The sequence below is a fragment of the Triticum urartu genome, chromosome 4 (assembly GCF_003073215.2).
Source record: "Triticum urartu cultivar G1812 chromosome 4, Tu2.1, whole genome shotgun sequence".
Lineage (NCBI taxonomy): Eukaryota > Viridiplantae > Streptophyta > Magnoliopsida > Poales > Poaceae > Triticum > Triticum urartu.
The window spans coordinates 502,675,266-502,689,959 of record NC_053025.1 but is presented as its reverse complement, the minus strand read 5'-3'; positions in this window follow the sequence as shown (position 1 = coordinate 502,689,959).

The following is a 14,694-nucleotide window of genomic DNA, read 5'->3' as shown; positions in this document are numbered from 1 at the left end:
GAAAGAGAATGAAAGTCATTCCCTATGCCTCAGTCATAGGTTCTATAAAGTATGCCATGCTGTGTACCAGATCTATTGTATACCCTGCACTGATTTGGCAAGGGAGTACAATAGTGATCTAGGAGTAGATCACTGGACAACGGTCAAGATTATCCTTAGTAGAATAAGGAAATATTTCTCGATTATGGCGGTGACAAAAGGTTCATCGTAAAAAGTTACGTCGATGCAAGTTTTGACACGGATCTGGATGACTCTAAGTCTCGATCTAGATACATATTGAAAGTGGGAGCAATTAGCTAGAGTAGCTCCGTGCAGAGCATTGTAGACATAGAAAATTGCAAAATACATAACGGATCTGAATGTGAAAGACCGTTGACTAAGATTCTCTCACAAGCAAAACATGATCACACCTTAGTACTCTTTGGGTGTTAATCACATAGCGATGTGAACTAGATTACCGAATCTAGTAAACCCTTTGGGTGTTGGTCACATGACGATGTGAACTATAGGTGTTAATCACATGATGATGTGAACTATCGATGTTAATCACATGGTGATGTGATCTAGATTATTGACTCTAGTGCAAGTGGGAGACTGAAGGAAATATGCCCTAGAGGCAATAATAAAGTTATTATTTATTTCCTTATAATCATGATAAATTTTTATTATTCATGCTAGAATTGTATTAACCGGAAACATAATACATGTGTGAATACATAGACAAACTTAGTGTCACTAGTATGCCTCTACTTGACTAGCTCGTTAATCAAAGATGGTTATGTTTCCTAACCATGAACAAAGTGTTGTTATTTGATTAACGAGGTCACATCATTAGTTGAATGATCTGATTGACATGACCCATTCCATTAGCTTAGCACCCGATCGTTTAGTATGTTGCTATTGCTTTCTTCATGACATATACATGTTCCTATGACTATGAGATTATGCAACTCCCGTTTGCCGGAGGAACACTTTGTGTGCTACCAAACGTCACAACGTAACTGGGTGATTATAAAGGAGCATTACAGGTGTCTCCAAAGGTAGATGTTGGGTTGGCGTATTTCGAGATTAGGATTTGTCACTCCGATTGTCGGAGAGGTATCTCTGGGCCCTCTCGGTAATGCACATCACATAAGCCTTGCAAGCATTGCAACTAATGAGGTAGTTGCGAGATGATGTATTACAGAACGAGTAAAGAGACTTGCCGGTAACGAGATTGAACTAGGTATTGGAATACCGACGATCGAATCTCGGGCAAGTAACATACCGATGACAAAGGGAACAACGTATGTTGTTATGCGGTCTGACCGATAAAGATCTTCGTAGAATATGTAGGAGCCAATATGGGCATCCAGGTCCCGCTATTGGTTATTGACCGGAGACGTGTCTCGGTCATGTCTACATTGTTCTCGAACCCGTAGGGTCCGCACGCTTAAGGTTACGATGACAGTTATATTATGAGTTTACATGTTTTGATGTACCGAAGGAGTTCGGAGTCCCGGATGAGATCGGGGACATGACGAGGAGTCTCGAAATGGTCGAGATGTAAAGATTCATATATTGGATGATATGGTTAGGCCAAGGGGTCAAGCCCATGAGGCTTTAGGTCGGTGCAAAAGGAGTTTTGCGGAGGCCAGGGGGCCAAACGCCGGAGACCCTGGCGTCTGGCCCTGGGCCAGACGCCAAGGATTGTGGCGTTTGGTCCTGGAGTTCGAGTGGGACTCTTGCCTTTCGGGCAAAACCGACTTTGAGGAGGCTTTTGCTCCAAGTTTCGACCCCGGGGCTCAACATATAGATAGAGGGGCGGGGCTAGCACCAAAGAGACAACAAGTTGATCCACGTGATCTATTCCTTAGCCGTGTGCGGTGCCCCCAGCCACCATATTCCTTGAGAATACTATAGCGGAGTTTAGGCGAAGCCCTGCTGCTGTAGTACATCAAGATCGTCACCACGCCGTCGTGCTGACGGAACCCATCCCCGACACTTTGCTGGATCGGAGTCCGGGGATCGTCATCGAGCTGAACGTGTGCTCGAACTCGGAGGTGCCGTAGTTTCGGTGCTTGATTGGTCGGATCGGGAAGACGTACGACTACTTACTCTACGTTGCGTCAACGCTTCCGCAGTCGGTCTGCGTGGGTACATAGACAGCACTCTCCCCTCTCGTTGCTATGCATCACATGATCTTGCGTGAGCGTAGGAAATTTTTTGAAATTACTACGAAACCCAACACTAATGCCCTTATAAGATCATCAAGAGTATACCCAATAGCAGCATGGTGCATCTTCAGAGTTTTCAATAATCTCTCTTCCTCATGCTCTGAAAGGTTAGCACTAATAATAACAGGATATATCTTTTTCTCATCAAGATAAGCATATTTAAGAGTATCAGGCAATGGTTTAAGCTCAAACACGGGATCACCCTTGGGTGGAGGAGGATCCCTAGGATTTCAATAGGCAAATTGTATTTTAGAATAGGTTCCTGTTTAAAGAATGCTTCATCTATTTCCCTTCTTTCATTCATAAACATATCATTTTCATGGTCTAGCAAATATTGTTCTAAAGGATCACTAGGAGGTACGGCAATAGAGGCAATACCAATAATTTCATCCTTACTAGGTAATTCTTCTTCACGGTGTTTTCTACTAAATTTAGAGAAATTAAATTCATGAGACATATCATCTAAACTGATAGTAACAACATCCTTTTTGCAATCTATCTTAGCATTAACAGTGTTCAAGAAGGGTCTACCAAATATAATGGGACAAAAGCTATCTTGTGGGGAACCAAGAACAAGAAAATCAACAGGATATTTAGTTTTCCCACACAAGACTTCAACATCTCTAACAATTCCCATTGGTGAAATAGTATCTCTATTGGCAAGTTTAATTGTGACATCAATATCTTCTATCTCAGCAGGTGCAATATCATGCATAATTTCTTTGTATAAGTCGTAAGCCATGATAACAATGATCTCCTATTTGAACAAAAATAACAGCCATACCTACCACAGGTCTGTTTTTATCTTTTGCACAAGGTTTAGCAATTCTAGCAGTCTCATCAAGGAAATGAATAACATGCCCATCAATATTATCAGCCAAAAGATCTTTAACAATAGCAATATTAGGTTCAACTTTAACTTGTTCAGGAGGTGTATATGTTCTAATATTGCTTTTACGAACCACAGTTGAAGTTTTAGCATGATCCTTTATCCTAACATGGAAAGGTGGTTTCTCAACATAAGAAGTAGGAACAATAGGATCATTATAAGTGATAGTCCTTTCTTCAACTTTAGTAGGTGAAGCTACTTTTACTTCTATGGGAGGATGATATTTAAACCACTTCTCCTTGGTGAGATCAACATAAGTAGCAAAAGATTCACAGAAAGAAGCTACTATCTCAGAGTCAAGTCCATATTTAGTGCTAAATTTACGGAAAACATCGGTATCCATAAAAGATTTAACACAATCAAACTTAGGTGTCATACCTGGCTCCTTACCTTCGTCGAGGTCCCGATCTTCAGAGTTCCATTTAATTATTTCCAGTAAATCCCATTTGAATTCAATAGTCTTCGTCATAAAAGAGCCAACACAAGAAGTATCGAGCATGGTGCGATTGTTATCAGAAAGCCGAGCATATAAATTTTGAATAATCATCTCTCTTGAGAGCTCATGATTGGGGCATGAATATAACATTGATTTAAGCCTCCCCCAATCTTGAGCGATGCTTTCTCCTTCGTGAGGACAAAAATTATATATATAATTGCGATCGCGATGAACAAGATGCATAGGATAAAACTTCTGATGAAATTCCAATTTCAATCGTTTGTAGTTCCATGACCCCGTATCATCACATAGCCTATACCATGTCAATGCATCTTCCTTCAAAGATAAAGGGAAGACCTTCTTCTTAACAACATCTCCGGGTACACCTGCAAGCTTAAATAAACCACAAACTTCATCCACATATATTAGGTGCTCATCAGGATGCGTTGTTCCGTCTCCTGCAAAAGGATTAGCTAGCAGTTTTTCTATCATACCCGAAGGAATTTCAAAGAAGACATTTTCATTTTCAGTAGGTTCAGTAGGTTGAGGAGCAACTCTTTGCTCTACTAGTCGGGGTGAAGATACCCCGAACAAGCCCCTCGAAGGATTACTTTTCATGGTAACAAGTGACAGTAAATTTCAGCACACTATATAAATTTTCCTTACCAAATTCCACCTACCAAAGGCGCTTCACTCCCCGGCAACGGCGCCAGAAAAGAGTCTTGATGACCCACAAGTATAGGGGATCTATCATAGTCCTTTCGATAAGTAAGAGTGTCGAACCCAACGAGGAGCAGAAGGAAATGATAAGCGGTTTCCAGCAAGGTATTATCTGCAAGTACTGAAATAAGTGGTAACAGATAGTTTTGTGATAGGATAATTTGTAACGAGCAACAAGTAACAAAAGTAAATAAAGTGCAGCAAGGTGGCCCAATCCTTTTTGTAGCAAAGGACAAGCCTGGACAAACTCTTATATAGAGAAAAGCGCTCCCGAGGACACATGGGAATATCGTCAAGCTAGTTTTAAACACGTTCATATGATTCGCGTTCGGTACTTTGATAATTTGGTATGTGGGTGGACCGGTGCTTGGGTACTGTCCTTACTTGGACAAGCATCCCACTTATGATTAACCTCTATTGCAAGCATCCGCAACTAGAACAAAAGTATTAAGGTAAACCTAGCCATAGCATGAAACATATGGATCCAAATCAGCCCCTTACGAAGCAACGCATAAACTAGGGTTTAAGCTTCTGTCACTCTAGCAACCCATCATCTACTTATTACTTCTCAATGCCTTCCTCTAGGCCCAAATAATGGTGAAGTGTTATGTAGTCGACGTTCACATAACACCACTAGAGGAGAGACAACATACATCTCATCAAAATATCGAACGAATACCAAATTCACATGACTACTAATAGCAAGACTTCTCCCATGTCCTCGGGAACAAACATAACTACTCACAAAGCATAATCATGTTCATAATCAGAGGGGTATTAATATGCATATAGGATCTGAACATATGATCTTCCATCAAATAAACCAACTAGCATCAACTACAAGGAGTAATTAACACTACTAGCAACCAACTAGTACCAATCCCGGACTTGGAGACAAGAATTGGATACAATAGATGAACTAGGGTTTTGAGAGGAGATGGTGCTGGTGAAGATGTTGATGAAGATTGCCCTCTCCCGATGAGAGGAGCGTTGGTGATGATGATGGCGATGATTTCCCCCTCCCAGAGGGAAGTTTCCCCAGCAGAACAGCTCCGCCAGAGCCCTAGATTGGTTCCGCCAAGGTTCCGCCTCGTGGTGGCGGAGTCTCGTCTGGAAAGATGGCTTATGATTTTTTTCCTCGTCGAAATACTTCATATAGCAGAAGATGGAAATCAGAGGGCCACCAGAGGGCCCACGAGGTAGGGGCGCGCCCAGGGGGGTAGGGTGCGCCCCCCACCCTCGTGGGCAGGGTGTGGCCCCCTGGTGAACTTCTTGCACTCAGTATTTTTTATATATTTTGAAAATGTCTTCCGTGAAGTTTCAGGACTTTTGGAGCTGTGCAGAATAGGTCTCTAATATTTTCTCCTTTTCCAGACCAGAATCCCAGCTGCCGGCATTCTCCCTCTTTATGTAAACCTTGTAAAATAAGAGAGAATAGGCGTAAGTATTGTGACATAATTTGTAATAACAGCCCATAATGCAATAAATATCAATATAAAAGCATGATGCAAAATGGATATATCACCGCCGTAACCCTGGCCATCCCAACTTTGATGCGTCCCACCTCCACGTCCCAACGCCCGCGCTTTGGCCGCCAGCAGCTGCGTCGGCTCGTCCGGGTGCCGCGCATTCACCCAACCAGCAGTAGGAGCGCCCCGGCCGACACCAGCTACGGGTGGTGGCGGAACAACAGGTGGCGACTGTCGCGCCACAGGATGAGGAGCGCCGCGGCCTGCCCCAGCGGCAGTCGTCGGACCCTGCTTGGCGGGCGGCGGTTGCCTCGTGAGGGGCGGATGTGCACCACGGCCGGCCCCAGTGGCGAGAGGCGGGCCTCCACGTCCGGCCATCATGCCGGCGACGGAGATACTAGTTGCTCTCCCCGCTTCGAGCGATGGAAACCCGGGCGAACGAGAAACCCTAGCCGAAACAAGGCGAGTCGAGGAGGGCCTCATTGTCTCATGCATGTACGTAGAACCGGGCAACCTGGCTTGGGATTCTGACTAGGCCACATGCCCCAAGTTCAGAGAGCCCACGACTGGTGTCAGCTCCGATTCCACATCGAGGCCCAGCAACGAGTTCAAATGCGCCTTCCTCGCCGCTCGAATCACGCTAGCCGACGTTGCCACCGGCGATCGCTGCGGTGCCGGCCTCGATGGCTGCCCATTCTTGCCTTTCTTCTTTCTAGTGACTAACGTCCAAGACTCCGAAATAAAATCAGACAATGTAATGGGTGCACGAGATACCTTAGGGATCGGACCGATCCAAGGTTTAACAATTTTCTTCAAAGCCGGAGCTTTGGATCGAGGACGATCAGTTGAATGTGTAAATTCAGGCGATCTCTCCAGTCCCAGAGTAAAAACCGCCAAAGGATTCTTCTTGGCATGCTCGATCTCACCCTCATCTTCTTCATCGCTCTCGATTAGAACCCAGAAACGTCCTCCCGGTCGATCCTGCCTTGTGGTGTTCATTTTGTTCGTCAGATCAACCAAGTCCACCGTCGTGATCTCATCAACCTGCACACACTTGCCAACAACAACAAAATAGTTATCCAACTTAAATCGAAACCCTACCTCGATCTGATCTCCGTCGGGGAGGTAGTCTCCGTCCAACACGTCATTTTTTTTTTAATGATACGGCGACCACCGAGAGGATGGAGTGAACCGGAGCCGCCCCACGATCCAATGATCGGGATCTGTCGCATTAGCCAAATGAACTTGCCACTGCCGCCACTTCGGCAGCCCTCCCGTGATCTCACCATCCAACTTGCCGCCGAGATCCACTCCCGCCGCTGCCACTAGATCCGCCCCTCCCCCAGACGACGACGTCGCACGAGTGGGAGATTGCGCCGAGGGCAAATCCGCTTCTTCAGACTCTCGCGAAGATCCGGTACCCGCGTCGAGGTCGGCCTCATCGGCGCCGGCCGTGGTGGCGGTGGCCACAACAGGCACCCGCGTGTCGTCGGGTGGCCTCATGGCGTCCCAACTGGTGAGGGCTGGTCACAAAATGGGGGAGAATTTCACTTCCCGGGCCTCTCTCTCAGTTGCTATGTATTTATAGTGGTATGAATCAGTATAGCAGAATGATATGGGACTACCAAACATAAACATCCACGCTTACTTGAGTGGGGAATCCTATTTGGCTCTTTATAGTGTTTTTGCAAACCAGCGCCTGAAGCACGCAGTAGTTGGGCTCGGCCCATCTTTTTCATCTTTTTCTCCTTTTAGAACGCAAAAAACAAGCCGCGATAGTATGGTTTGAACCGGCGACCTTGCTACTCCCTCTATAAACTAATATAAGAGCGTCTAGATAATCTAAAAGCTTTTATATTAGTTTACAGAGGGAGTAGTATATACACAGTGCACTAACCACCCAACCACCTCAACTGCTCTGTTTATAGGGCTTTTCTTTTCTTTTCTTTTCTTCTTTTGTTTATCTTTTTCCTTTCCTTTTCTTTTTTTGGAACGGGTTTTTGATGTTGTTTTTTATTTTCTTGGAATGGTTTTGTTCGGTTTGCTTTTTCTTTTCCTTTTCATTTTTTCTCTTTTTCATTTTTCTTTTTGCTGAATGGCGATTTTGTTTCAAATTTATGGACATATAAAAAATCCATGCTATTTAAAATTCGTGAATTTTTTTAGAACATTGATTAATTTTTCAAGAAAATGACTTTTTCAAATTTCCAAAAAAACATTTTTCAATTTTGTGAACTTCTTTCCTAATTTGTGAACTTTTTTCAAAATTGATGAACTTTTTATAAACAAATGGACTTTTTCCAAAATCGATGAACTTTTTTAAAAATTGGTGAACTTTTTCCAAATTTGTGAACCTTTTCAAATAGATGATTTTTTTTCAATTTTGTGAACTTTTTCCTAATTTGTGAAATGTTTTTAGAAATCGATGATTTTTTCTGAAATTGATGAACTTTTTATAAAACCAATGAACTTTTCTTAAATTTGTGAACTTTTTCAAAATTGATGGACCTTGTTTCATAATCGATGAACTTCTTTTTACTAATGGGCGAAGTTTTTCTATAAAATCTGTAAACCTTTTTTTATTCCAGAAATTTTTCATAAGTATTAAAAAACCAGCCGGTTCTTTCTACCCGATCAACAGCACACAAGAAACTAAACCGCATAGCATGGGGCGTGCCTGAACGAACGAGGAGGGGAGCAACTGTCAGAGCTTGTTGGGCCGGCCCATGACAGGGGCTACATGAGCACCAGGATCCCGAACTGGCACCTGAAGCGCTAATAACGGGGAGTAAGTAGCTGAGGAGCGCTCGTCCGCAGCCTCCCAAGGGTTACTTGGGGTGGACTGCACGCTCTCAGCCGCGATGTGCTGCGCTCTGGACGCTCCTTTCGAATTTAATTATTTATTTTTCAGCACTTGTTTTCGGTTTTTGAGATGGGTTCTTTCTGTTGTTTTGGCTTTTTAGGTTTTCACCGGTCTTTATTAGCTTTTTGACCAATAACAAATGTTTGAAAATTTTGCGTGAAAAAACGTGTTTATCTTTGCTTTCGCGAGAGGCATGGTTGTGCTTCTCCGAAACGAAAAAACGTGTTTTTTTGGCTTCCACGAAAGGCACGGTTTTGCTTTCGCGAGAAACATGGTTTTTGCTTACGCGAGAGCTCACAAAAGAAAAAAAAACGTATATTTTTTCTTCCGGGAGAAGCACCGTTTTGCTTTCGCAAGAGGCACGACCGTGCCTCTCAGAAACGAAAAAACGTGTTTTTCCCTTTCGCGGTTGGCATGGTTTTGCTTTCGCGAGAGACACGATCGTGCCTCTTGAAAATAAAAAAATATATGTTTTTTTTTTCTTTCGTGAGAGGCTCGGTATTTTTCTGGATGATTTCGAGAGAAAAAAATTTGTCAAACCTATCAATATGGAATCTAATTTTAAAAATCTCGACGCGAGAAATCCAATGATGAAAACAGTATAAAATTTGAACGCATGATTTAAGAGATAAAACGTTTTAAATAAAAAAATCTAAAAAAACTCACAGATTGTGACAAGTGATGCACATGCAGTGTGTCACTTGTTACAATCTGAAGAGGCACGGAGTGACCTTTGAAATAAGTACTCCTCGATCAGTGATTTTGCTGATTAGGAGGGCCCTAGTTGAATTTGATCACCCCAGCACTACCTATTTTTCTCACGTGACTCACGGCTTAACAAAGGCCTAGCAGCAGGGCATCTATTTCGGTAAGCCCAGTGGTGCAGTTGTTTTAAGCCCAGCGGATGTTCTATATATAGTTTTTCTCTCTTGCAAACCACATAATAGGCCCAGTTTTTCTCTCTTACATATTTTCACTGCATATTTTACACGTTATTTTAGCTACAGTATGTAACTGTTACTCAAAAAAGCTACAATATGTAACTTACGATTACGAGGCCTTATTTCTTAATATTTTTTTTCTTATCGTTGCGTAATCTACGGGTGATCAAGCCTGATTTGGTTTAGTTTAAGAAAAGGGGGGAGACCCCCGGCCTCTGCATCTGGACGATGCATGCAGCCATTTAGACAACAGTAAGACTAAAGTCATACAACAGTAAGACTAAAGTCACCATCTAGACAACATCTGTCGCTACTCCTAACCAGTTGATGAAGGGCCTTGATAGTCTGGGCCTAATACCAAACAGACCTCGCATCCAAACCTAATATCTAAGACCTAAGGTCCCAACCAGGGCGCCTGCCAGATATGGGGTACCCACCAGTCCGGCGCACTCCTCAACCAGGACGCCTGTCGGGTATGAGGCCGCCGCAGCCACCTGCCACCAATCCATCTTCAGTGTTGTACTGCTACATCTACCTTGCCCGGTCTCGCTGTTGTCAACGCCACCATGGCGCCAGACAGCTCCACCGTCCTGCGCTCGTCCATGCAGCCGCATCCGTCGTCGATATGCAGCTGCACCATGCCACCAAAACTCGTCGTCATCTATGCGGTAGATACAACGCCGCACCACCTGGCAACCTCCACACCGTCGCCACTGCTGGAGGTACTCGGAGCCCACCATCCACAGCATCTCTCCCCCGAACAGAAGGTCCTCCCAAGATGGCGCCTCCATGGAGGATACGACGCACAGGACGCCGCCGCCGCCCAATCCAGACTGAATTTTGGACTTTTGTCCGGGAGAGGTTTGGAGGTGGATAGGAGAGACCTCGGCTTCGCCTCCACGGAGGGTAACTGCGTCGAGTGACGTCTGAAGGAAATATGCCCTAGAGGCAATAATAATGTTATTATTTTATTTCCTTATATCATGATAAATGTTTATTATTCATGCTAGAATTGTATTATCCGAAAACATAATACTTGTGTGAATACATAGACAAACTAAAACGTCACTAGTATGCCTCTACTTGACTAGCTTGTTAATCAAAGATGGTTATGTTTCCTAACCATAGACATGTGTTGTCATTTGATTAACGGGGTCACATTATTAGGAGAATGATGTGATTGACATGACCCATTCCATTAGCTTAGCACCCGATCGTTTAGTATGTTGCTATTGCTTTCTTCATGACTTATACATGTTCCTATGACTATGAGATTATGCAACTCCCGTTTGCCGGAGGAACACTTTGTGTGCTACCAAACGTCACAACGTAACTGGGTGATTATAAAGGAGCTCTACAGGTGTCTCCAAAGGTAAATGTTGGGTTGGCGTATTTCGAGATTAGGATTTGTCACTCCGATTGTCGGAGAGGTATCTCTGGGCCCTCTCGGTAATGCACATCACATAAGCCTTGCAAGCATTGCAACTAATGAGTTAGTTGCGAGATGATGTATTATGAAACGAGTAAAGAGACTTGCCGGTAACGAGATTGAACTAGGTATTGAGATACCGACGATCGAATCCCAGGCAAGTAACATACCGATGACAAAGGGAACAACGTATGTTGTTATGCGGTCTGACCGATAAAGATCTTCGTAGAATATGTGGGAGCCAATATGAGCATCCAGGTTCACTATTGGTTATTGACCGGAGACATGTCTCGGTCATGTCTACATTGTTCTCGAACCCGTAGGGTCCGCACGCTTAAGGTTTCGATGACAGTTATATTATGAGTTTATGAGTTTTGATGTACCGAAGTTAGTTCAGAGTTCCGGATGTGATCACGGACATGACGAGGAGTCTCGAAATGGTCGAGACATAAAGATTGATATATTGGACGGCTATATTCGGACACCGGAAGTGTTCCGGGTGATTTCGGAGAAAACCGGAGTGCTGGAGGGTTACCGGAACCCCCCCCGGGAGAAGTAATGGGCCATATGGGCCTTAGTGGAGAGAGAGAGGAGCATCCAGGGTGGGCCGCGCGCCTCCTCCCCCTGGTCCGAATTGGACTAGGAGAGGTGGGGCGGCGCCCCCCCTTCCTTCTCCCTCCCCCCTTCCTTTCCCCCTCCTAGTAGGAGTAGGAAAGAGGGGAGTCCTACTCCTACTAGGAGGAGGACTCCTCCTCCTTGCCGCGCCATAGGGCCGGCCGGCCTCCTCCCCTTGCTCCTTTATATACGGGGGCAGGGGGCACCCCTAGACACACAAGTTGATCCACGTGGCCCCCTTCCACCATAATCCTCAATAATATTGTAGCGGTGCTTAGGCGAAGCCCTGCGACGGTAGAACATCAAGATCGTCACCACGTCGTCGTGCTGACGGAACTCTTCCCCGACACTTTGCTGGATCGGAGTCCGGGGATCGTCATCGAGCTGAACGTGTGCTAAAACTCGGAGGTGCCGTAGTTTCGGTGCTTGATCGGTCAGGCCGTGAAGACGTACGACTACATCAACCGCGTTGTCATAACGCTTCCACTGTCGGTCTACAAGGGTACGTAGATCACACTCTCCCCTCTTGTTGCTATGCATCACCATGATCTTGTGTGTGCGTAGTAAATTTTTTGAAATTACTACGTTCCCTAACAGTGGCATCCGAGCCTAGGTTTTATGTGTTGATATTATATGCACGAGTAGAACACAAGTGAGTTGTGGGCGATATAAGTCATACTGCTTACCAGCATGTCATACTTTGGTTCGGCGGTATTGTTGGACGAAGCGGCCCGGACCGACATTACGCGTACACTTACGCGAGACCGGTTCTCCCGACGTGCTTTGCACAAAGGTGGCTAGCGGGTGTCAGTTTCTCCAACTTTAGTTGAACCGAGTGTGGCTACGCCCGGTCCTTGAGAAGGTTAAAACAGCACCAACTTGACAAACTATCGTTGTGGTTTTGATGCGTAGGTAAGATTGGTTCTTACTTAAGCCCGTAGCAGCCACGTAAAACTTGCAACAACAAAGTAGAGAACGTCTAACTTGTTTTTGCAGGGCATGTTGTGATGTGATATGGTCAAGACATGATGCTAAATTTTATTGTATGAGATGATCATGTTTTGTAACCGAGTTATCGGCAACTGGCAGGAGCCATATGGTTGTCGCTTTATTGTATGCAATGCAACTGCGCTGTAATGCTTTACTTTATCACTAAGCGGTAGCGATAGTCGTGGAAGCATAAGATTGGCGAGACAACAACGATGCTACGATGGTGATCAAGTGTCGCGTCGGTGACGATGGTGATCATGACGGTGCTTCGAAGATGGAGATCACAAGAACAAGATGATGATGGCCATATCATATCACTTATATTGATTGCATGTGATGTTTATCTTTTATGCATCTTATCTTGCTTTGATTGACGGTAGCATTTTAAGATGATCTCTCACTAATTATCAAGAAGTGTTCTCCCTGAGTATGCACTGTTGCGAAAGTTCTTCGTGCTGAGACACCACGTGATGATCGGGTGTGATAGGCTCTACGTTCAAATACAACGGGTGCAAAACAGTTGCACACGCGGAATACTCAGGTTATACTTAACGAGCCAAGCATATACAGATATGGCCTCGGAATACGGAGACCGAAAGGTCGAGCGTGAATCATATAGTAGATATGATCAACATAGTGATGTTCACCAATGAAACTACTCCATCTCACGTGATGATCGGACATGGTTTAGTTGATTTGGATCACGTAATCACTTAGAGGATTAGAGGGATGTCTATCTAAATGGGAGTTCTTTAGTAATATGATTAATTGAACCTAAATTTATCATGAACTTAGTACCTGATAGTATCTTGCTTGTTTATGTTTGGTTGTAGATAGATGGCCCGTGTTGTTGTTCCGTTGAATTTTAATGCGTTCCTTGAGAAAGCAAAGTTGAAAGATGATGGTAGCAATTACACGGACTGGGTCCGTAACTTGAGGATTATCCTCATTGCTGCACAGAAGAATTACGTCCTGGAAGCACCGCTGGGTGCCAGGCCTGCTGCTGGAGCAACACCAGATGTTATGAACGTCTGGCAGAGCAAAGCTGATGACTACTTGATAGTTCAGTGTGCCATGCTTTACGGCTTAGAATCGAGACTTCAACGACGTTTTGAACGTCATGGAGCATATGAGATATTCCAGGAGTTGAAGTTAATATTTCAAGCAAATGTCCGGATTAAGAGATATGAAGTCTCCAATAAGTTCTATAGCTGCAAGATGGAGGAGAACAGTTCTGTCAGTGAGCATATACTCAAAATGTCTGGGTATAATAATTACTTGATTCAATTGGGAGTTAATCTTCCAGATGATTGCGTCATTGACAGAATTCTTCAATCACTGCCACCTAGCTACAAGAGCTTCGTGATGAACTATAATATGCAAGGGATGAATAAGACTATTCCTGAGCTCTTCGCAATGCTGATAGCTGCGGAGGTAGAAATCAAGAAGGAGCATCAAGTGTTGATGGTCAACAAGACCACTAGTTTCAAGAAAAAGGGCAAAGGGAAGAAGAAGGGGAACTTCAAAAAGAACAGCAAGCAAGTTGCTGCTCAAGAGAAGAAACCCAAACCTGGACCTAAGCCTGAAACTGAGTGCTTCTACTGCAAGCAGACTGGTCACTGGAAGCGGAACTGCCCCAAGTATTTGGCGGATAAGAAGGATGGCAAGGTGAACAAAGGTATATGTGATATACATGTTATTGATGTGTACCTTACTAATGCTCGCAGTAGCACCTAGGTATTTGATACTGATCCTGTTGCTAACATTTGCAACTCGAAACAGGGACTACCGATTAAGCGAAGATTGGCTAAGGACGAGGTGACGATGCGCGTGGGAAATGGTTCCAAAGTCGATGTGATCGCGGTCGGCACGCTACCTCTACATCTACCTTCGGGATTAGTATTAGACCTAAATAATTGTTATTTGGTGCCAGCGTTGAGCATGAACATTATATCTGGATCTTGTTTGATGCGAGACGGTTATTCATTTAAATCAGAGAATAATGGTTGTTCTATTTATATGAGTAATATCTTTTATGGTCATGCACCCTTAAAGAGTGGTCTATTCTTATTAAATCTCGATAGTAGTGACACACATATTCATAATGTTGAAGCCAAAAGATGCAG